General features: G+C 44.2%; 1 protein-coding gene across 1 annotated transcript in view; it reads left to right on the top strand.

The window, feature by feature from the left end:
- The first annotated feature begins 17,184 nt into the window (after positions 1–17,184).
- Positions 17,185–22,679, top strand: part of LOC145412506 (protein grainyhead-like) — an 841,526-nt gene continuing 836,031 nt past the window's right edge. Inside the window, exon 1 of the mRNA XM_080282393.1 lies at positions 17,185–17,260. The gene's annotated coding sequence lies outside the window, so the exon portion shown is untranslated. The remainder of the gene's footprint in view (positions 17,261–22,679) is intronic.

Raw genomic sequence — 22,679 nt, 5'->3', positions numbered from 1 at the left:
ATCCTGGCGATCATGGGAGGTATATTAAAATGTCATCGATATTTCACGTGTATGAAGAAATTAATCCTACAAATACAATTACTTCTTTTCATTTTTCATTTTTTTTTACATTTCCTATCTCCAGGCAGTTATAGTTTATTTGTTTATTTATTTTTGAGGTGGAAGGGTTGGGTATGGTCTTAAGCAACCCCTCCAGTACCGCAGAATCGACCAATAAAGTAATTTGCTGTTAGTCTGATTAATATTGGGTCATCGTGGTAGTAAAGGGGTTAATAATAAGTACAGGTATGATCCACTGAGTTAGGGAAAAAAAGCCAGAGGAGATGTAGGCCGGTGGAGAGAGAGAGAGAGAGAGAGAGACAGAATAGGTCATGTGTAGCATTTAATGACCCAGCACTTTCTGATAATCCCCAGTGTGATATTTGGATAATTACTTTCCCCGTAGCGAAAGTGTGTACAGTCGAGACAAAAAGATCGCAGAATATTTTACTTCTGTTACTTGAAATTTCTCACTTCTGCTGCTTATGAAATTTCTGTGATTACTATTCCTATGCTGTGAGGTGCTTGATATGCTTTCTCTGCCCATGGTTCAATGTAAATATGATGCGTCAGGGAGGAAAGTGACGGACATGCCCTGAATTTAAAGCAGAAGAAGTGAAATAGTAGATCCTTTGTTCCTGTTTGTTCATTTCTCAACACAGATTACCATGTTGGGTGTCACAGCACAAGCGTGAATACGAGCCGACCATATTTACCTTTAACACCTACACCAATGATGGCTTCGAATTGAATATATTATTATTATTATTATTATTATTATTATTATTATTCCATGCTCACCAGCAATCCAAAATGCCTCGAATATCTACACCACAATAAAAGTTCATGCACTGATTTATAATTTTAGGTATTATTATTATTATTATTGTTATTATTATTATTATTATTATTATTATTATTATTATTATTATTATTATTATACTTCTACCGGACTCAGCTACCACCTCTGCCTTGAACATCTCTCCCAGAATGAAAATTGATACACTTTCCTCTCATTTCATTTTTTACAGTTCATACTCACTATTGTAATTAATATGCTGGTTTATGTATATATATATTTTTACCAAACTCACACCTCCGCCAAACCGAAATTCATGCACCCTCCATATAACTTTTTTTTTTACAACTCATAGTAATTTGTAATAATTAATATTTTTTTTGCCTAATTTGGGAACCATATCTGCCTTGAACAACTTCGCTAAAATCGAAATTCATACTTTTTCTTCTTCTTCTTCTTCGTCTTATTATTATTATTATTATTATTATTATTATTATTGATATTATTATGTACAATTCATAGAGTCCCTTTTTATTATATATTTTTTTAACCATAGTCACCGACCGCCTCTACCTTAAACACCTCCACCAAAATCGAAATTCATGCACACTCCTCTTATTGCATTTTTTCCTCCTCTCTCCTTTTCCCCGACGGAACGTGAAGTGGGCGGGGAGGAGGAGGGCCCGTGATGAGAGGCTGCGTGAGGGAGACATTGTAAGTACCGGGGAAGGCTTTCGTGATGTGCAATTTCAATCTATTTATAGCCGAAATTTCAAATGGTTTTCTCCGATCACAGCAGCAACAGTGCGTTTGTAGTTTTTGCTAAGGCTGTGAAGATCTCTAATTACAAAATCTCTCTTTAATAACCCCCTCTGTTAAACCACTACAACAAGAGAAACAAAAGCGCATCAATCCTCCCCCTCTCGCTATCGACTGTGGCCTCATAACCACGAGGACCCTTGGACATAACAGGGGATGGGGTTATCAGGCTTCGAGTTGCATGTTTGGCTCTGTGATTGTCCGTTCTCCTGGCTTATCCGAGACGACACCCCCATTAACCCAGCTGGGGTCTGACGATATATGACTTTGCATACACTCCATTATGTTCGTCTATCGCTGAGGGATGCGTCTCGGGAGGAATGTATTGGCCACCGTAACTTCACGTGGAGAGCTGATGTTCTGGCCCTGATGACGGTAATGATGACAAGGATTATTCTAAGGTTGTTGAGGCTAATGATGGGGTTGGTGGGGGTAGTGATCGCCAGGCGGGTCTTGCTGCTGCCCTGCCTCGCCACCATCACCACCACCACCACCATCACCACTACTACCACTGCCACCACCACCACCACCAAATTTCGCGTTGTTATTGGTGGCGATTTTGCTGGGCATACTTTTCCTCTCTCTCTTTTTCGCCTGCATCAAGGGAAAGGCCTGCAAAATATGCCTATTCCAAAGAAATTTAAGAAAAAGGGAACCGAAATCAAGGTCTGTTAATTTTGCTGCCACTCCTACAACCAGGGCTCGCGATATTGTGATGGTGCCTTTGCTGGGCTTGGTGATCTTTTTTTTTTTTTATTCCGAAAATGAAAAATCCCAAAGACTTTGTCCATTCTAAAGGAAGCTATGGAAAAAGCGGACCCAAATCAAGATCTGTTTAGTTTTCTACCACCTCCACAACCAGGAGTCGTGTTATTGTTCTTAGTGCTCTTGCTGGACTTATTATTATTATTTTTTTTACGGGGAGGAAAAAGCCTGCAGATTTTGCCGTCCCACCCCCCCCACCCCACCCAAAAAAAAAAAAAAAAAAAAAAAAAAGAAGAAGAAGAACAAACGAAAGGGAAACAAAACAAAGGCCTAATCATGTTGAGATGCTTTGATAGGCACGACGGCATAACCTAAGGGAAAGGTTAAATTGGTGATTACTCCTCCAGAACCGACCAGTTGTATCAACGAAAAACAGACATTATCAGTCAACTCTTACGTAAGAAAGCAACAGTCGAGTCATACGTAAAAGAGCCAGCAGAAAGGAGGTGAAATTGATTAGGAGCCATGGCATAAAGCTACAGAGTTCACAAGACCAGTTAAATAGCAGTGACTGAGTTAGTGGCGCAACGCTGAGAGCTTCAGTTGAGTCGGCCTGTCAGCGAAAAGAAGAATATCGATCAGTGAGGTGAAAAGTCTTTGATTCAGTGATTGACTGAAAAGAAAGTACCCTTACATATTCCCAGAATACGCCTACGTACACACAGGAGAGGTGCACTTAACTGGAGTGAATAAGGCACTTACAGAGCTTCAGTTGTACGAGGTTAAAGACAGAACGGAGTCGGCTTAGCACACCCATCTTTTCGGAAAGTAATATAGTTGGAGATGTATTGTAGTCGTCTATAGAAAGAATTCCTTGAAAAAAAAAAAAGTATCGAAAATACTGAGGGAAAAAGACGATTTGTTGTTTGTTATGAAATCTAGCAATGAATTTCTCTGTAGGTAATGCCCTTGTGTGATGATGATGACGATGATGACATTGGTGCTTTGTGTGAAGGTCTTGCCGTTCTCTGTTTTATTTGGGTGACGTGCGTGATATTGACAATGTTCAGTTAATGCCAACTGCTATGGCACTTTTTTGTGTGATTATGTAGATGTTTAGTCTTGATACTATTACGATCTGTCGCGTGTTTCAGTTGCTGCTTGCGATTGTAATGTTCTTTTTATATATATATATATTTTTCATATTCTTGTGATGATGTGTATTACGATGAGCATTTTACAATAAGTGTGCGGGTTACGATAATCATTGCCTTGTTGATGAAGATATGCTTTGAGGTGACGGTGAACTGTTGTGTTGTTTGTGGTTATTTGTGATATTCAAGTGTTTTAGTAAGATTGGATAAATTCAACTGTTTTAGTAAGATTGGATAAATTCAACTGTTTTAGTAAGATTGGATAATACAGTTTCTTCTACTAACCCTTAAGCGATTTAAGTCTGTTTAAGGGAGATTTCTGGTAGTTAAGGTATTACTAGAGACTGAGGTACTCTTGCACTATGCTCTTTTACCTTAACTTGGTCCTGATTTTGCAGCTTTCATCATGTAGCTCAGTGCCAGAACAAGACAATGCTACGGTTGTAAATCAGTTTCGTGGCTTTTCTTCCTGACTAGCATCATATTTCAGTGTTTAATCTCTCGGTACAGCTTTCACGGCGGAGAGATGGCGGTTTTAGGCCATGTTAGAGCTAAAAAGATATAGTAAACATCTCTCCTATGCTGAATAAAATCATCTGATGGCATCAAGAGTGAATGATGAAATACATCCTCGTAGTGAAGGGGTTAATACCTCTGAACCTGCGCATTGGCGAGGACGTTCGTTTTCAAGAGTCTAGTATTTCATGAAAATACTTTGCACACAACCTCATACACCACCCACTTAGCACTAATGCCCACAGTCTGTATTACACTTGGGGTATCTCATTAAGGAGTGATGTGAGTTTATTCTTCACACCATAATATATAACTGCAGGATTGAGTCAGGCTCCTCCCGTCTCATCTTGTTACTGTTTTATCATATATATATCTTTGAATGTATGAATGTGTGTGTGTGTGTGTGTGTGTGTGTGTGTGTGTGTGTGTGTGTGTGTGTAAGAACCAGACCTTGATCAGTGAGACAGATGGGGACTACTTTGCTTCTGCCAGCCTCATTATTTATGTCCTCTGTGGCTTCTCATATTTTCCACAGACCTGTTACCCCGAAGAAAAAGTCGTTTGGGTTATTTATTCCTGGTCTGGGAACGACTGATTTAATGAATGCTTTGTGGAGTGGTGTTAAGTGGTTCCGCCTGGGTAGAGGTGTGTGGATGGATGGATGGATGGTGATGGTGGTGGTGGTGGTGGTGGAATAGCTTGAGGTGTGTGGATGGATGGATGGATGATGATGGTGGTGTGGGTAATGGGAGTGGTGGTGGTGAGTTGGCTGGATGATTGGATGGGTGATGGTGTGTTAGTTGGATGGATGGATGAATGGATGATGGTGGTGGTGTCCAAAGTGGAAATGGTGGTGGTGGGATAGCTGGGTGATCGGATGAATGGTCATGATAGTGAGGATGGATGGATGGATGTATGGTGGCAGTGGTGGTAGTGGTGGTGTGTGGTAGAGTAAGAAGATTGTATTCTGTGTTAGATGGTGTGGTGGAGTTGGTACATGTTATTGTGGAATTATTAGATGGTATTGTGCAGCGAAGTAAGATGGTGTTGTGTGACAGAGATAAGAGATGTGTGGTGAAGGTAAGAAAGTGATGGCGTGTGGAGTTGAGATGCTGTGTGATCGGGTTGGTGATAGTGTTGTATAGTGGAGTAAGAAGTGGTATTGTCTAGTGGAAATATGTTTTGTGGTGGAATAGTGAGATAGTGTTAATCGGTGAAGTCAGGAATGATGTTGTGCGTTGGAGTTAAGATATTATTAGTGCTCAAAGCTGGGGCTGAGTATAATACATGGTTTAGTTCCCCTCCATTTGTGATGTTTAAAGTAGTTTGTTGAGGGGTGCTGTTTATAGTGCAAGAAGTGATGATGTGTGATGTTCATAATGATAGGTGAGATGTAAAGTGGTTCTGTTGCTTGTGGTGTTGGTATGAAGAAGCATTGTAGGCTCTAAGGTTTCGGATTCTTTCTTCTCTGCATAAAATACCTTGTAGTGTTGGTATGAAGTGGTGTAGATTGTGGTAATGGTATGAAGATGTGGTGTAACTTGCATTGTTGGTAATACGGTCGATCATCGTTTGAAGCCATGGTGTCAGATACATAGTTGTGTGATAATTTGATTGATACTTATTAGAGATGGCGGTGTGTGGTAGTGATAGTGCTAGGAGTTGTCTGGTGGTGGTAGTAGACCTAGTAATTTTGGCGTGTGGTATTATGAATGCGAAATTGCGTTGCGGGATTGTAGATTTGAATGTGGATATGACAGAGTTTGGGAATGGCGTTTGATATTGTTAGTAATAATATGTGTGGTGTGATGTGGTGTGAGATAAGCGTCAGTGTTATGGTATTTTAGAAATATTTAGATATGCGGTGTAGTGTCAACAGTGGTAGAGAGTGTGTTATGAAAAGCTGATGATGTTAATCGGTGTGATGTGAAGAAAGTGTGTATATTGTGGCGTTTGTAATGCCATGGGGAGGTGCTATGATGCGGTCGTTTTTGGCAGATGTTGAATTAGGTTATTAGAGAGTGTGCTGTGCGAGGGAGGTGATGCAATGTACCTGTGTTGCCCAGTGTTGCAAGGGTATATGAGTGCAATAATGTCCGGCGCTGCAATAAAACTCACGGCAGGCCACGGGTTGCAGGGGGCGGCAAGTGAGCCCGGCGTTTTAAGATCCTCGTGATTTTGGTGTTGCAAGAAAAATGCGTAATGAAGTTTGTTTTCTCGCCATATTCGGTAGGGGACGCTCCTTGGAATTTATTTTTATAAGTCTTAGCTGGACAGTGGTACCTAAATTTCACTTTGTACTTTTAATCGTGAATTTTCCGTTGTCATTTACACTTCTGAGCATAGCATTTGTTAAAGGTGAGGAAGGCGAATTGGTTTGTTCAAGGCAACTGAGAAGCTTTATTGAATGGTTATCCTTGACACTAATTTTAAAGCTTAGTACCAGGAACACATTTGTATATTTGTATGGTATAGAACAAGGAGCTCTGCTAATGTAACTACTGCTTTCTAATTAGCTAGATAAATACTATGATAATTAACTCGTAGAGGACATCATTTGCTCTTTATTCGTGCTTCCATTAGGCAGTTTAACTCACCTTGAGAGGGAGACTTATCATACTGTAGGGGTTAGATGCAGCTGTCATGTTCCCCCTTCAGTAAAAGCGATCTCTAAATATGATAAATCCTATGGAGGTAGAAAGATTATACTAACACAAGACGTCATCTATTTCAGGGGATAAAGGCCACTGTATAATCTTGCAAGATTTCCTCTAGTTTGTGTGGTGTATTGTAAAGCACCATAGTAATGTAATGCACCAAAATATTGTAAAACGCTGAAGTTTGTGACGTCTTATCTGACTATAGCGCTATCCAAACAACACCCCTATTCGTTGGTAAGGTCAGGGGCAGAAGTTCGCTTAATGTTTCACCTCCTTTGGGTTTTGATGATTATAGGATGAGTAGGGTCACAGTAGGGGCGTTGATTATGGCTGAGGTGAAGGCACGATAGAGAAGTAGGCGTGGCAAGGATGAGGGCAATACTGAGATTTGGGTATGGTAGGGGTTGAAGGAACAGCAAGGATGCAGGTCGGGCAGGAAACCAGGCACAGCTGGGGTGAAGACATGGTTGAGATATTAGCATGATAGGGATGGGGGTCCGGCAGCGGTGTGGGCACGGTAAAAAAAAAAATAATAAATAAAAAAAAAAATCATGGTTGGGGTATGGGCACGACAGGAGTGTGGGGATGGCAGAGTTTTGGCGTGGTAGGGAAGTGGCAGAGGTTTGTGCGCAGCTGGGCATGGTAGGGATGCAGGCACGGCAAGGATATCGGCAGGGGTGTGTGAGGGGTAAGGATGAGGCCGTACCATCACAATGCTCGTGCCGTCAGTCGTGCCGGCCTCTGATTGCTCGCTCTTCTCGCTCGCTTGATTAAAAAGTAGTTATGGCGATTGCTTTCTCAGCCTCTCCACCCCATCCTTGTGCTGCCGGCGGGTCCGTGTGTTGAACATGGCTTTAACGCTGTAACTACTGTGATTGGGCTTAGGTAATTTATTCAGGTTACAGCCTCACGATTTCATTTGGCTGAGGGAAATTTTTATACTTAAAGGGTATTTCAGTTAATCCGTTCACTGACAGAGCAACGCACAGGTATAGCATTTAGATCAACACCAGACAGTTTATTTAACTGAGAGGATTATTTCAGTTAAAAGGACAAATTCTGTGTTAGAAAATGGGCGATAGGTCATGGAGTAGGTGGCTGCGTGAAAACCGAGGTATGGAAATTGGTGAGGCTGGAAAATTGACGGGCAATTGAGTTGACTGGACGAATTATGTGCAGGGGAACACATGGCTTGGTTTTCAATCCTCTTTTATAAACTGATTAGCAGACAAGTTGACTGTCTTCATGATGTATGTGAAACGCACCTATAAGGAAAATTTACACCCCTTTCTCCTCCCAGTTGGTTAGGCCCGTGAAATGGCATCATGATTCTTGAGGATTAAATAATGTGTTAATGAATGGCGGACACATTTTATTGCGAATGCCGTTCAGAGAAAAAAAGAGCCAGATAATATTGCACGGTTAAGTATTTTTTGAGCACATTTCTAATCAACCTTTACTAGGGTTCTCATTAGTTCTTGCATTACTACGTCTAAAGGACATCTTTTAATGTGAAAGCCTTATCGAGATTGTTTTTAACCTTTAGACTGCAAATGATGAGCCGATAACAACATTTAATCACGCATTCAAAACTTCTCCAAGGTTCTTCCTCCTCCTACTCCTCCTAGGTCCTCTCTCTCTTCTCCTTTTTCTCCCAACGCCTTGTCCTCAGCCCTTAAAGACGCCCGCCGCCCCTCCTCCACCCCGCCTCCTAAAACCAACATCCCGGATTCCTGGACAAAAGTTTGGCGTGTTGCCGCAGAGAGCGTAACAATGGGCTGCGCGGTGGACGAGGTTTGGCAACGATTCTGAATGCACGTTTCTGCTTTGACCCTGAGAGATGAGGGGAGGTGGGAAGGGGGGAGGCAGAGCTTTTGTTGCCTAGTGCAGTGCCGCCTGCTTCTTTAAATATTCCGTGTTCTCCTTTTATTACCTAATGTAGTACGTCTTCTTTGTTTTTTCTTTTCTTATTTTTTGTCCTGTATTTCCTAGTGCTTCCTGCGTTGATTGAGAAGGATGAGAGTAGGGGGGAAGGCAGAGATTTTGTTGTCTATTGCAGTGCCACCCGCTTTTAAAAATATCTCCTTGTTTTCTGCTCCTTTGCTTTTGTTATCAATGCAATGCCTTTTCTTTGTTGTTTCTTCTTTTTATTTAGTGTATTCTACTTTAACTTGAGGGCAGGTTTGGGATGGAGGTCTTTTGTTGCCTAGTGGAGTGCTGTATTTGATAGTCTTATATTCAATTTTTTGCCAGCTAATGCAGTGACTCGTGTTTATGCTGTTATAATTTTCCACTTTTTTTTTGTAGTGTCTGTTTTTTAGCTTTTAATTTTGTTGGGAAATTGAGTGAGTCTTCTTAATATTATTCTTACTCTTTCATTTATTTGCAAAATTAAGAACCTCATCTGTACATTACTCTCATTCTCTTGTTGCATCAGATGAATGTAGTGCCTTTTCTGTATACTATTTTTTTTTTTTGCCTGACATAAAGCCCATTCTTAATATTCTGAGTCCCAGGTTGTTATAGCATACTGGAGTTCATCAGTACATTTTGTTTTTCATTTTTTTTTAAGGATCTCCTGGATTTACTCATTTTCTTTTCTTTCTCTGCACATTGATTAGTGCCTTCTTTCGTTTTCCTTCGTGTTCCGCTTTGGCCTCTTCTAAAGATTCTCTCGTTTTCTGCATTTTGTTAGGGCAGCACGATTTCTTCATACCTTTCGTATATTGTACTTTTGTTGTGAACTTGTGTCTCTATAGTATTTTCATCCTCTACATGTTTTTGCATAGTGAAGTCTCCCATTTGTCTACAGTAAGTTATCCTGTCGTACTTGTATTGTCGTGGAATCTCTCTCTCTCTCTCTCTCTCTCTCTCTCACCTATCTTGTTACCTAGCAAATTGCCTTATCTTCATAATTTTCTCATTTTCAACCAAACTCAAAAATTTCTCTCTGGAAAATATGAAATTCTTGAATACTGATACCGGTACTGCGTGGAGATGAGCGGAATATATTAAAGAAAAAAGTAGTAAAGAGGGATAGGTGAAAGTGAGGGTATAAAACTTGTATACGGTTGACCATCAACCTCTATACACGCTGAATGCTTATTAAATTTTTCTTGTTTATATGCGATTTCATTCAGTTTGGAAGGACGTCTTATATGGAAAGGGTTATAGGAGAGGAGATACGATACGATATAAAGGGTTATTGAAAGCCAGTTATCACTCGTTTACATTTTCTTATATTCTTGTTATCTTCTTGGAGTTTTATTCTGTTGATGAAAGTCCTCTCGTACTGAAGGTGTTATTGAAAGCTGTAATCTGCCCGTTGAGACTGTTCCTTGCTCTCCATATTATTTTATTCAGTTAAGCAATCTCCTTTTGTACTCAAGAGGTTACTGAAGACTGTACTTATGTTGACGTTGGCTGAAAGTGAGGTTCAGGATCTGGAGAATGCTTACCCCCCTCGTACTGAAGTGGTCACATGAGTAAAGAGCGACAGGTAGTGGTGATGGTATGTTAGCCAGGCGATGGATTCACTTGGGTACGAACCTTGATGCCCCTCGTCCCTGGGTAAGGAGGGTTTTTGTGTTACCTTTGGCGAGGAAACGTTTTGAACCGGTTGCAGGCGAGGGGGTAAAAATGTGTTATTGCTGTGGGAGGGGAAAATGAGACGTTGAGGGATGAGAGAGAGAGAGAGAGAGAGAGGGAGAGAGAGGGTGATGTGGAGGGTAAATGAATGAGAGACCCACAAACGAGAGAAAGAAAAAGGTGACATACTGGAGAAAGGTAAATGAGACACAGCTGAGAAAGAACTGGGTAGAGAAAAGTGAGAGAGAAAGAGGAAGAGATGAGGGAGAAAGGGGGAGACATAAAGACAGCAGGAGCCTGTCAGACTAAGAATGGCAGCAGACAGCGCGTACGTCCAAGCGGTTGCAATCTAAACTTTTTGTCAAGCATAATCCCCCTTGAACGATACCGCTGTCTACCCCCATAAGGCCCGCCGCTGCTGACCATACCACGCATTATCTCCAACACCATCTCCACCACAGCCACCAGCACCACCACCACCACCACCACCAGCACCCCCAGACAGAGCGCGCTTTATCTCCACCACCTTCGCCCCCCACCAGAGCACGCGTTATCTCCACCAGCACCGCCACCACCACCACCACCCAATAGAGCACTCATTATCTCCACCACCACTACCACCACCAAAAGCAGCTATTATCACGACTATCACCGTCATAACACCTATTATCCCCACCACCGGCACCACCATAGCACCCATTATCTCCACCACCATCACCCCCAGTAGAGCACGAATTATCTCCATCACCACAGTATCACCGTCATCACCATAATACCCATCATCTCCCTCTATCGCCACCGCCATCACCTCCAGAGCACCAATTATCACCAGCACCACCATAGAACCCATCATCCCCCACTAGCACCACCATAGCACCAGTTATCTCCACCACCATCTCCACCACGCAGTCATCCCACCTGTCCTCGTACCGTTTAGATCATGGGAGGGTAAAACTCCTTTAATACGATGGCCTTTTTTTTATGCCTTACTTTCCCACATCCTCCAGACAATATGGTCTTTAAACTACTTCACCCACCTGTGTGGACACGGCTCGAAGATACAACTTTGCTGTCTTGGTTTCATCCTTACACATCTCTTAGAGTTAGGAGATTGTGGTAAGTTAGTTACTGATGTGCTTTCCTATTCGATGGGCCGAGAGTTTCATCCGAGGCTGGAGCAGGGAGCTGATTTTTTATTCTTTTAATTTTATTGAAGCAAAATTTAACTTTTCCACAACGAAACCTACCGACATGTCATACAAAATATATACCTCCGTTCTTGACATTGCAGTATTCAATATGGGTAATGGTTATTAGTGCCAAAGGGGTGCCATGTGAAGGTGTATCGCTTATAGGACTGCTGTGTCTCAGGGAAAGAGCTGTCATATCAATGCCAAGAGCTGGATATATTTAAATATATGAGTGTATAAGAGTTCTCCAACACGATTTTTTTTTTTTTTTTTTTTTTTGTCCTATTGCTTCCTCTAAATGATTTTCTGCACCTTGATAATCAAACTGTTTAATGTTTGGGCGTCAGTAACTTAGTGTCAGTTCCTCCATATGGTTTTATTTAGCCTGGGAGTGACTTCATGTACTGAAGGAGTTACTGAAGGCCTTATATAATTCTCCACATCGAGAGACTCCTAAGCTAAATAAAATCACCCCAAGTTGAAATAATACACTCGAAAGGTTATCCTATTGAATGGATTAACCCCGAGTATGGTACCACCTGAATGTACAGAATCATATAAACATCCTTTGGTGAGTTACGACAGACGTATGAAAATAATATGTCCGTACCCACATACCACAGAGCCAGGCTGTTTGTGCTCCTGTGAATTTTACGGCATATCTTCATCTCCGTCCACTCCTTTCCCGTCGGCGTGGTATGGACAGCAACGGGACCTGTGAATGTACAGTTCCGTTCAGAAGTCAGTGGTTAGGTGGATGGCGCATTGCAGGGGACAGCAGTTACGAGATTCAGTCGAGTCTTAGTAAACCTTGCTGAACGGCTTGAAACTCTACTTAATATACTCCTTTCACCCTTGCTTGGCCCAGATTTTCGTCCTTGCGAGGCTTATTTAACGTAGCACAGTGGGAGCAGACAGTACTACGGCTCCGTATCCTTTCCACCACACCTCTTCGTGACTAACATTATATATCAGTGTCAGTCTGTAGTTATAATTCAGCATTTTAGATTAGGAGATGGCGATTTTAGGCCAAGTTAGAGTAAACAGGTATAGTAGTCTGGCTGTAGTGTTGATTAAGCATTCCCTTTGTATCTACCAAATTACCACGATCTTTTCAGCTCTGTTGTACGCTTGCAAGTCCTTACAGTGTGTTCACTTTTATTATTATTATTGTTATTATTATTATTATTATTGTTATTATTATTATTATTATTATTATTATTATTATTGTTGTTATTATTATTATTTACCTGTATACTTAACTCCTCCAACCCAAGTTTTTTAAAATTCTAGTTTTGCTGCCGCCAGATTATTTTTCATCAGTTTAGGTGATAATTTCCGCTTCTGAGGTTTAGATGCAATATAATGTTCACTTTCCCCCGAATTTGTATAAAAATGGTTTGGTGGGAGCAAAAATAAAAAGTACGGTTTCTCAATGAAGGAGTTAAGGTCGAAGAGCTGTATAAATTATGTATATATTTCCAGTTTTTATGCACGATGTATAATGATCCTGTATTTCACTGGTCGCTGGTGGATGCTTTTTTCCGTAGATGATGGTTAACAAGAAACCAAATATGCAGTAGAAAAATGTGGTGTCGTGTAGAGTGCCAGCATCACACCGGGTCCTGATAGTTAGAGTCACTGGAGATATGAGTGACGTGTCCATAAATTAGCACAAACATGACACTCCCACGAAAGCTATAGCAGGAGGGGTCAATCAGCGGTGTTATCCCCGTGTATGTGGAGAGAGAGAGAGAGAGAGAGAGAGAGAGAGAGAGAGAGAGAATCTTCCTAAAACTAGACGAATCCATGTGGTGAACAATCGAACCATCTGAAACACGCACTGTTAGAGAGAGGGAGTTTTCATTGGATTTCGTCAGTTGTAAATATTCTTCAGACGGAATGTGGAGGATATTTTTTCCTTTGTACAACCAGGGACAAAAGTGCGTCTGCCAGTCCACTGCGTCTGCATCACACTTGGAGCATGTTCATCACTCTCATCCCTGACGCGTCGCATCAAAGAAAATCGTCTACAGGCAGGGAAACATGTGAAGCCTCTCTCGCCTTAGGAAAATTAGCCAGCAGAGGGAAATTACTTGTAGAAGAGGTGAAATAACAAGCGAACATTTGTCTCCAGCTGTAAAAATAAAAAAGTAAAAAAAAAAAAAAAACCCAACTTGAATCCCAGTTTACTAATGCGTCATGTCAGAGGTTAATTTCTACGTATCTGATTTGTGTTGACAGCCCCATCCACCACAGGTAGACCATTCATATTTGATGTTTATGTACCCAAACTTGCGTACACACACACACACACACACACACACACACACACACACACACACACACACACACACACACACACACACACACACACACACACACTTCTGTAGTCAAAACCACCAAACAATATACGTGTATCTGTCGTGGTTGCATCCTTATAGAAGTTATTTATTGCCTATGGAATATGCTTCTCATGCATAATATTGAAATGTTTGGTATTCAGAAATTCACGTTAAAATTCCTGACCGCTAAATGATCATACATCTTTCTCCGAGTGAAATGGCAATCGGCATGGGTACTCTTGCAATAACTGATGCTCGACTGATGGCATAACAATGAGTTCTGAAATCCCATGTAATGTAGCAAAGAATGATGGCAGGATGTAGTTTAGAAAAAAATCAACGTTTTTCACATGGCATTGCCTCTGTGTCACACCTGTAACAGTGCAGTAATAATATTATTTACCCGTCTCTCTCAAGCGTTGGGGTCCACAAAGCCAGTCAGGAGACAGGACGTGTGTGCTGGGCAATCCCCAGGTCCTGTCCTCCCCACTTACTATTTTTTAACCAGCCCATACCCCACTGACCGGGCTAATGTATGGCCTGGCCTGCACTATATGTGCAGGAAATCTTCGAACGAACGAACGAAGCGTTGGGGTCCTGGGCTAGGCTACTCAGTGCCACTTTTTAAGGAGAGGGTGACCGGGCAGCTCGCCCATGAGTAAGCAGTAAACGCCAGCTACCTGTCAGAGGGAAACCCTTACGGGCCACATTCAGTTGGAGCACCTTAACCCAGTCGACTACCATGAGCCCCTTTGGTTATATGGTTACCACGCAGCTTAGTATATGGCTTCCAGGATTACAGGAAACCATCTGGCTTGTCATTTTATCGATAACTTATAAGTTGTTCTGCATCGAGTGAGTGGATGGTGGGCGCAGTAGCAGTTTAATTACTCGTCCCCGCTCCGGAGGGGCTCGGGGACGGGTATTGTTTGCACTCGGTTTGTGTGTTTGTCTGTCTGCTGTCTGATTGCTAACAACTTTACGCGAAAACCACTGGTGCGATTTTGACTAAAATTACAGGGATGGTGGGCTATGACCCTCTGACCACCTGATTAAATTTTGGGCCAAATTGGGCCAAGGCCCGGGCTGTAGGGCCAAAAAATGTAGACAGAGAAAACGGTGAGGGGTAAAAATCGTTTCTTCGCTATAACTCCTTTCAAATGCATCGTATAGACATGAAACCAAAACCTGAAGTTGCATCTTCCAAATCTGCATCCTAAAACATGCCTCATTACGTCAGGGGAATCACCGCCCAGTAAGCGGTAGGGGGGTCAATGCCAGGTGGTTATGGCTTCAAATTTCAAATGGGCATAAATTCGTCAATTTTCACCCAATTGACTCCAAATTTCAAATGGGCATAAATTCGTAAGTTTTCACCCGATTGACTTCAACTTTCAAATGGGCATAAATTCGTCAGTTTTTTTCCCAATTGACTCCAAATTTCATATGTGACATCTTTGATTAGATATCCTGTTGCGTTTATACGTCAGCACTAAAATGACTGCCGGGGCCCGGTTTGCTGTGCCTGGCACCGCTTCTTGTTAGCTTTTGTTTCACTGAGAGAAATCCAGGCAGAAGTTTAAAAAAAAAGGAAAAAATTGAAACAAAATTTTTTTTTCCTCGTGTTAGTTAACCTACGAATTATATATAAGCTTATGTCATATGATTAAGTTCAGTGGAGAGAATTACCAGCAGCTAGAAGATTACAGCTACTCATTAGGAACTGATGTAAATGACGTACAGTTGGGAGCGTGGCGATGCATGTATAACACATCCCTTGGCAAGCACCACCACCACCAATACTTCAGAGTTATTTTGTGCTGTCATCATCATCATCATCATCATCATCATCCTTACTTCTTTTTCTCACAGAAGGATCGAGTGAGAATCCTTTTATAAATTTACCACGGAGGCATACTGTACAAGGATCAGGGTCCAAATTTACAAAACGTTTTTTTTTTCTTCTTGCTGAAGTTGTGAATAGTATTGCTTTTATATACACGAGTCATCATCCTTACAGGTACGAAACACTTAACGAAACGAGTGAATAATAAGGTGAAAAATACGAAAACTAAACCATTTCTGATTATAGTAAACTGCTGTGGAGACTTGATTTAACTCCAGGAAATTAGTTGAGTCTTAATGAATACGAAGCCATTGTTGGAAAAGCAGTTCACTTTATCATTATAGGTCATTATACTGTTCTTCATAATCCCCCTTTGAGTTCATCCTCTTCAGTAGACTACAATGTTAGGTATATTTTTGCCACTTTCAGATTGTTTTATTCAGCTGTGGGAAGACCAGTCTCTTTAAAATTGAATAATTTACCTGGGATGAAGGTAACGAGATTAAGGTGGTACACTCAGAATTCCCTCTGACAAGGAAATCATTATACAACGCTGAAGCGTCTGCTGCCTAGGTGGTCTGCCTCTCCGTTAGGGTTGGGCGTGAAATGCTGTGCTGTTTAGTTTTTGTGGTAAATACCCTCTTCTTCCCTTCATTAAATCTCATACACCCTCCTTCTGGGATAATTTAACACCTTGTATTCCTACTTGTAAGCGAATTACGGAATAGGAAAATAAAAAGGGGGGATGAGGCGTGATGATGCGGGGTGACAGAGGGCAGAGGAGTGGTGTGTGGGTGGCTACGCTCGGTAAACAATAGCTGGTAAATTTGCAATTTCAGGCAGTCATTTTTTTTTCTCCTTCTCTCTTTCATATCCAAGCTTAAGTAACCTGATCCAAGTAAACAAACCTAAGTTACTAACGATCTGACCTAACCATACCAAACCTATCCAAACTTAAGTTAACCTGACCTAACCTAACCTTTCGTAATCAACCTAACAAAAGGAAGGGACTGTCCTAAACTGCAGTTGTACTCAACAGTTGGATTGGGCGTGAGAGGGCGGAGGTAGGTGGGTGGTCGCGGTGGCCCTCAGTCGTGATCATTGCTTTAGCTGCATTGAAGGCTCTGACGGGTCCTACTGGTCTCAGCAGGTCATTGATGAACCCAAGACCACTACAGACACCGGGTGTACGAGGCTTGATATGCCAACACTTTCTGTAGGGCTTTTGTTCTCAGTGTCTTCATTTTCTGTATGGCAAATCTGGAGATGAATGATGTTATTGATGATGGTTGTAGAATCCCGGTGAATGGGTTTGGTGGGAGGGCGGCAAGGGTTGACTCGGCGGCGGCAGGGTGAGGTGGAGTATATGCGTGGCAGCAAGTTGGCAACCTAAGCAGCAGGGCGCGGGTCGGGTGGCAGCCTCAGTCGGTGATAGTTTGTGGTAGGGAGAACTCGTTGTCCGCTCCTCTGTGTTCTTTATCTCTTTCGAGGCCCCTTCTCAGAGGCTCCTTCTCCCTTCTGGCCGCGGATTGACTCTCTCCGTACCCACCACCACGAGGCAAACTGGATTATACCACCAAGCCCCATCCGCCGAGTACGGTGAGTAAACAACCCCTGGTCACACTCACCCTGTCCCCCTCGCGACCCTTCTTGTGCTTGCATTAACTGCGCAAAAAAATCGATCAAGCTGAGTGACAACAGGGCATAAGTTTACCTCGTTCAAAAGCACTGCCGCATATGAAGACAGCCCACCGGCATCAACCAACAGGCGATATATAGTGGACATTCACACCGTGTAAACTACTGCGTTGGATGTTGTCCCCTGCACCTGGCTACATTGATCTTATCCATATTTGTAGCCCTGCATTGTCCAGCGAGGTCCGTGCGGTTTCCAAGAGCTAGGAAAGTGTTGGCCAGCAAGGTCACGTCCTGTGTGTTCTGGAGTGTGCGATGCTGGGGGGATTCCTGGTCAAGTGAGTGTGGGCGAGGTGAGCGGTTTTGTTTATGTTATGAGATGCGGTTAAACAGCGAGCTGTTCCGCGGTGCAGGACGAGGAGTGTTAGCCGAGCTTGAAAATTGTGAGTGAAGGGTTGTGGGTGTGAGTGTGTGTGGCTCGGATGGTGGTGTCGGAGTGAGGTTTAGGGAGAATATGACTGATGAGGGAGGGGGGTAGGGGGTAGGGAAGGTGGGGTAAGGGGGGGCAAGGACTGTGAGATCGAGCTAGGAGCCTCGCTGTTTTCATGTGGCTTGGGGGATCAGAACACAGTCACGATTCATTCAGACATAATGCAACTCACTGGTGGCGTGTGGGACGGGGCACGCTGACAGGTGTGTGGGGAGAGTGGCAGGTGTGTGGTGAGAGTGACAGGTGTCTGGGAAGTGGCAGATTTGTAGGTGAGAATGACTTGTGTGGAGAGAATGGCAGGTGTCTCAAGAGAGTGACAGGTGTGTAGGTGAGAAAGATAGGTGTTTTAGGAGGGTGACTGTTTAGGTGAGAACGACAGTTATGTGGGGAGACTGGCAGGTGTGTAAGGAGAATGACAGGTGTGTGTGAGTGATGGGTTTGTTGAGTGAGTGGCAGATGTGTAAGTGAATGTAACAGATGTGTGATTATGTCATTTCTGTAGGTGACTAACAGGTGTGTGGGGAGAATGATGAGTAAGTTGGGAGAGTTTCAGGTGTCTCTGGTGTGAGGGTCAGGTGTGTAGTGGATGATCGGTGTGTGTAATGACAGTGAATGGTGTATAGTGGTATTGGGGGGTTTTGTGGTGAGAGGCAGGTGTGGTGAGAATATCAGATGTGTGGTGATAATGGCAAGGAGTGTTGTGAGGTAGATGTGTGGTTGTAATTGGAGGGTTGTGGTGAGACAGAAGTGTTCAGCGATACTGGGAAGTAAGCTTGAATGGTGTGTAGTGGGTGGCAGGTGTGCTGTGAGAGGTAGGTGTGTAGTGAGTGGCAGGTGTGTGTCGGGTGATAGGTTGTAGTGACAGGCGTGTAATGAGTGGTAGGTATGTAGTGAGTGGCAGGCGTAGTAGAGGTGAGGAGAGAGTGGCAGGTATGTAATGAAGGGCAAGTGTGTAGTGAGTGACAGGTGTGTAGTGAGTATGACAGGTGTGTGTGTGTGTGTGTGTGTGTGTGTGTGTGTGTGTGTGTGTGTGTGTGTGTGTGTGTGGTGGGTACAGAGGTCACCTGCATCTTACCGACCAACCCCCGACGGTTTTGGCATCACCCCCACCCCACCCACACCCCATCCTGATGCAACCCCCTCCCCCTCCCCTCCCTCCCTACCACTCCCCTCCCTCCCTTACTTGCCTCTCGGACCTCACAACCCCCGACCGTTGTCGCCTCTCCTCTCACTCAACCCCACGCTCTCTCTCTCTCTCTCTCTCTCTCTCTCTCTCTCTCTCTCTCTCTGTATCTATGTCTGTCTGTCTGTTTACTCATCTATTTCCCTCTCTCCCCTCCCTCCCGCTTCCTCCACCACTCATTTCATTTGCAACCACTCCCTCCCTTCATCTCTCTCCTGCTTCACTCTCCCTCCACCCTCTCTCTCTCTCTCCTACCTTCATCTCTTTCCTGTCTCTTCTCTCCCTCTCATTTCTGTCCCCCTGACCCTCCTGTCTCATTCTTTCCCTCTTTACAGTACCTTTCTTTCTCTCTTTTTTTCTATTCTCTCCCCCATTCCCCCTCTCTCTTCAACTACGTAGTCGTGTCTTCGGATTCCTCTCTCTCCCCTTTCATCTCCGCCCCAGCTCCTCCTTCCCCCTCCTCCCTCCCCCTTTCTTCCAACGTATCCACTTCTCGTCTCAGTCATATATTTTTTTTTCCCTCTTCCCCGTTCTTGTTCCCGCTTCCCCCCTCCCTCCCCCTCTGTTTTCCTGTGCTTCTTTGCTCCCTGTTTCTCCTGCGCTTTCTCCTCGCTAGTGTCTTTTAGAAATTCTTCTCCCCCCCCCCTCTCCCTTCCCTCCCTTCTCGCTCTCTTATTCCCTTCCCTTCCTCTCTCCCATTACCTTCCCTCTCTGTCTGCATTTCCCTTCTCTTCCTCTTTCCTTTCCCTGTCTTTCCCTTTGTCCCCCTCGCTCTCCCTCTCCCCCTCCCTTTCCCCCGTCTTACCCTACTTTTCTGTCCCATAACACTTGTCTCTCCCTCTTCCTTTCCTCTTCCCTCTTTCTTTCGACCTCCCCTCTGTTCGCTCCTCCGACAAGATAGCTATTTCATCTCCTATCTTTTCTGACACGTCACCCCTCTCTTCTTCTTTCTTCTGTGTATCCCAAAGCTACCCCTTATACACTCAAATTCCTCCCATCATCTCGAACCCCAGAGCGCGAAACAAGTGCTAGTGAAGCAGTAAGCAAACACTATCAGCTGGCAACTGTATGTGAGAGAGGTAAGGTTATAAAAGGACTAAGTTAGGGAAGCTGATGATCCCTCCCCCTCCTCCTCCTCCTCCTCCTCCTGTCCTTACCCCCCTGATACACGGTTACCACGTGAGTGAGCGTCTGCTTCATGCGACTGTCTCACATTCAGAGTTTCGAACTGGTGGGCTAATGTCTTGCTCAGGTGCACCCCTCTCGTTTCTCCTTTTCATTCCCACACTTTCCCCATCCATTCTCCTTCTCCCTCCCCCTCCCCCTCCCCCTTCCCCTTCCCCAGTTTCATAACGATTAACCCATACCCCACTCCCTCCCCTTCATTTTCTTGACATTCTTCCTACCTGACGTTGTCTCCCTGTCCCCAGCCTCACGTTTCTCCCCTTCCCTACCCTATCTTCTCTCCCTCCCTACCTCCTGTTCGTCCCCCTACCTCTAATTCTCTCCCCCTCCCTCTCTCCCAAGTCCTTTCCTCTCCTTTCCTCTTGTTTCTTCCCCTCCCTGTCTCTCCAATAGTTCCTCTCCATTGCTTTCTGCCCTGTAGTTCCCATCGCCTTCCCCTCTACTGCAAGCTCCTCCTTTCTCCCCTTCTTCCCCCCCGCTCCCCCAACCCCCTCCCATCACCTGCATCCCCCCCACCCTCACCCATCACCTACATGCTCCCACCCCCTCCCATCGCCTGCATCCTCCCCCCCCTCCCAGCAGTTTGACCTCCCCACCAGGCTTCGGAACGCCTGCACTCGCACCGTCTCCAGTTTCGAACCCAACTTAGGATTTTATGACCCGGTGGTTCAGGTTTCAGGGTCCCGTGCCAGGTCTTGCCACTAACTGCTCTCCACCTACACGCTCATTACTCTCCCCCTCCCTCCCCGTGCAGTACTCCCCCCCCCCCTCCTTTCCACACACACGCCACAGAATAAACTAATAAAGAATACAGTACTCACTAGACACACCACTGAGCTACTTGGCTAGTGTTTGCCTAAATTTGCTGACTAATATTAACTTTCATAGGTGCTTAGTTTACTGATCTAGTGTCTCATACTTTCCTGCTTTCCTGCTCCAGTTTTTACCCCCTCTTCCCCTCCCCCTCCCCCACCCCCACCCCCATCCCCATCCCCAATCTAGTACTCACCAGACACACACATTAACCTACTCGGTGTGTGACTGCCAAGTTATCTAGTTTGATTTTTTTGTTGCTCTTTTTGTGTGCTTCATTATTGCTTTTGCTCTTGGTCTTACCCACCTCATTTCTTAATGGAAAAAGGTTAGAATGGTGGTGATGGTGGTGGTAGTGGTGGTGAGGGTGATGGCGACGATGATGGTGATGGTTGTGATAATGGTTCTTAACATTATAAAATTGTGTAACGTTTTGACTCCTTGGATGATTCTTAGAGAAACACAGTCGTATGGCGTAGTCCTAATTAGATACCTACGTGCAGGTAATGGGTTAATGGAAACTCATTTTGATATATCTAAAGTCGTCCGAGTACGGCTGTACCGTATGTGCCGGGTATTGTAAAATTTTCCAGTGCAGTGATGAAGGTTAGTCTGAAAAAGCTCAAGAGGTCGAAAGGTGAAACAGAAGCGGCAATTTGGTCCTTGTGCACGGGATGTTTAGGGTGGATGCCCGTTCTGCCTCCTTTTCTGTAATGTAATTGTCTCACTGCATTTTGATTACAATTTTTTTTCCCCCAGGGAGTCGTTTAGTTTCTTGTATTGGGGTTCGTACATTGTTTCCGACGCCAATTTCTAGTCCGCCACTCGACATTGACATTTACTTGTCTGGCCCGGCATCACACATCACCCCCCACCCTATAATTGGCCTTCATCCCCGCTCTGCTGATTATGAGTATAGATTGGTGGCTACTGGAGCGTTCATTAGGGATCGCTTGGGCTCCTGTTTCCTGACTTTTGTTTTGCTTGAGTCTCCTAGCTGTGTCGTGCGCCCTCCTGATGCATGTCTCTCAATCGTCTCACTTTGTTACCTTCTTGTTCTTCTTCTTCACCCATTTTTCGCCCGTATGTAATGGTTACCACCCATCTTCACTTGCCCTGATCTCCCTCTTGTTTCTAAAGTTCCTTTCTATCACTAATCTCCCTCAGTCTCCCCTCTTCTGCCACCACACTCATCCATCTGTCACCCGCCCACACCCTGCCCCACACTCTAGCCCCACACTCTAGCCCCACACTCTCTAACCGCTCGTCACACTCCCTCACTCTAAATTCATATTCACTAGCCCTGTCCCCATATTCCCTCACCCTATTACTACATCTCTCACCCTACCTTCACATTATCGTACCCTATATTTTCACTCCCTCACCCTACCCGCACACCTACCCACCCTTCTTCACACCCTGTCCTTTCACTCACCCTCCCTTCAGTCCCCACTGTCCCCTACCTTGCCCCTCCCCTTCCATTGATCCTGTGTCCAACTTGGTCACTCTCCCCACCTCTTGCCCACCCATCCCTTCTAGTCATCCACTTTTCCTACAGCCCACCCCACTATTTTCCTTTCACTTGCGGATATTGCTCCACATTTTCCCACACTACCCGACAGTGTCCCCACACCCCCTACCCTGCTTCCACATGCCACCACCTCTCCTTCGCACTCCCAACCCTGCCCTCACTCTCCCCCACCTGGCCCCTC

The sequence above is a fragment of the Coenobita brevimanus genome, chromosome 93 (assembly GCF_032717465.1).
Source record: "Coenobita brevimanus isolate Jiangsu-jjx chromosome 93, ASM3271746v2, whole genome shotgun sequence".
In the NCBI taxonomy this organism is placed as follows: Eukaryota; Metazoa; Arthropoda; class Malacostraca; order Decapoda; family Coenobitidae; genus Coenobita; species Coenobita brevimanus.
Note: the sequence above shows the minus strand (reverse complement) of the source record. Positions and strands in the feature narration are given on the sequence as shown.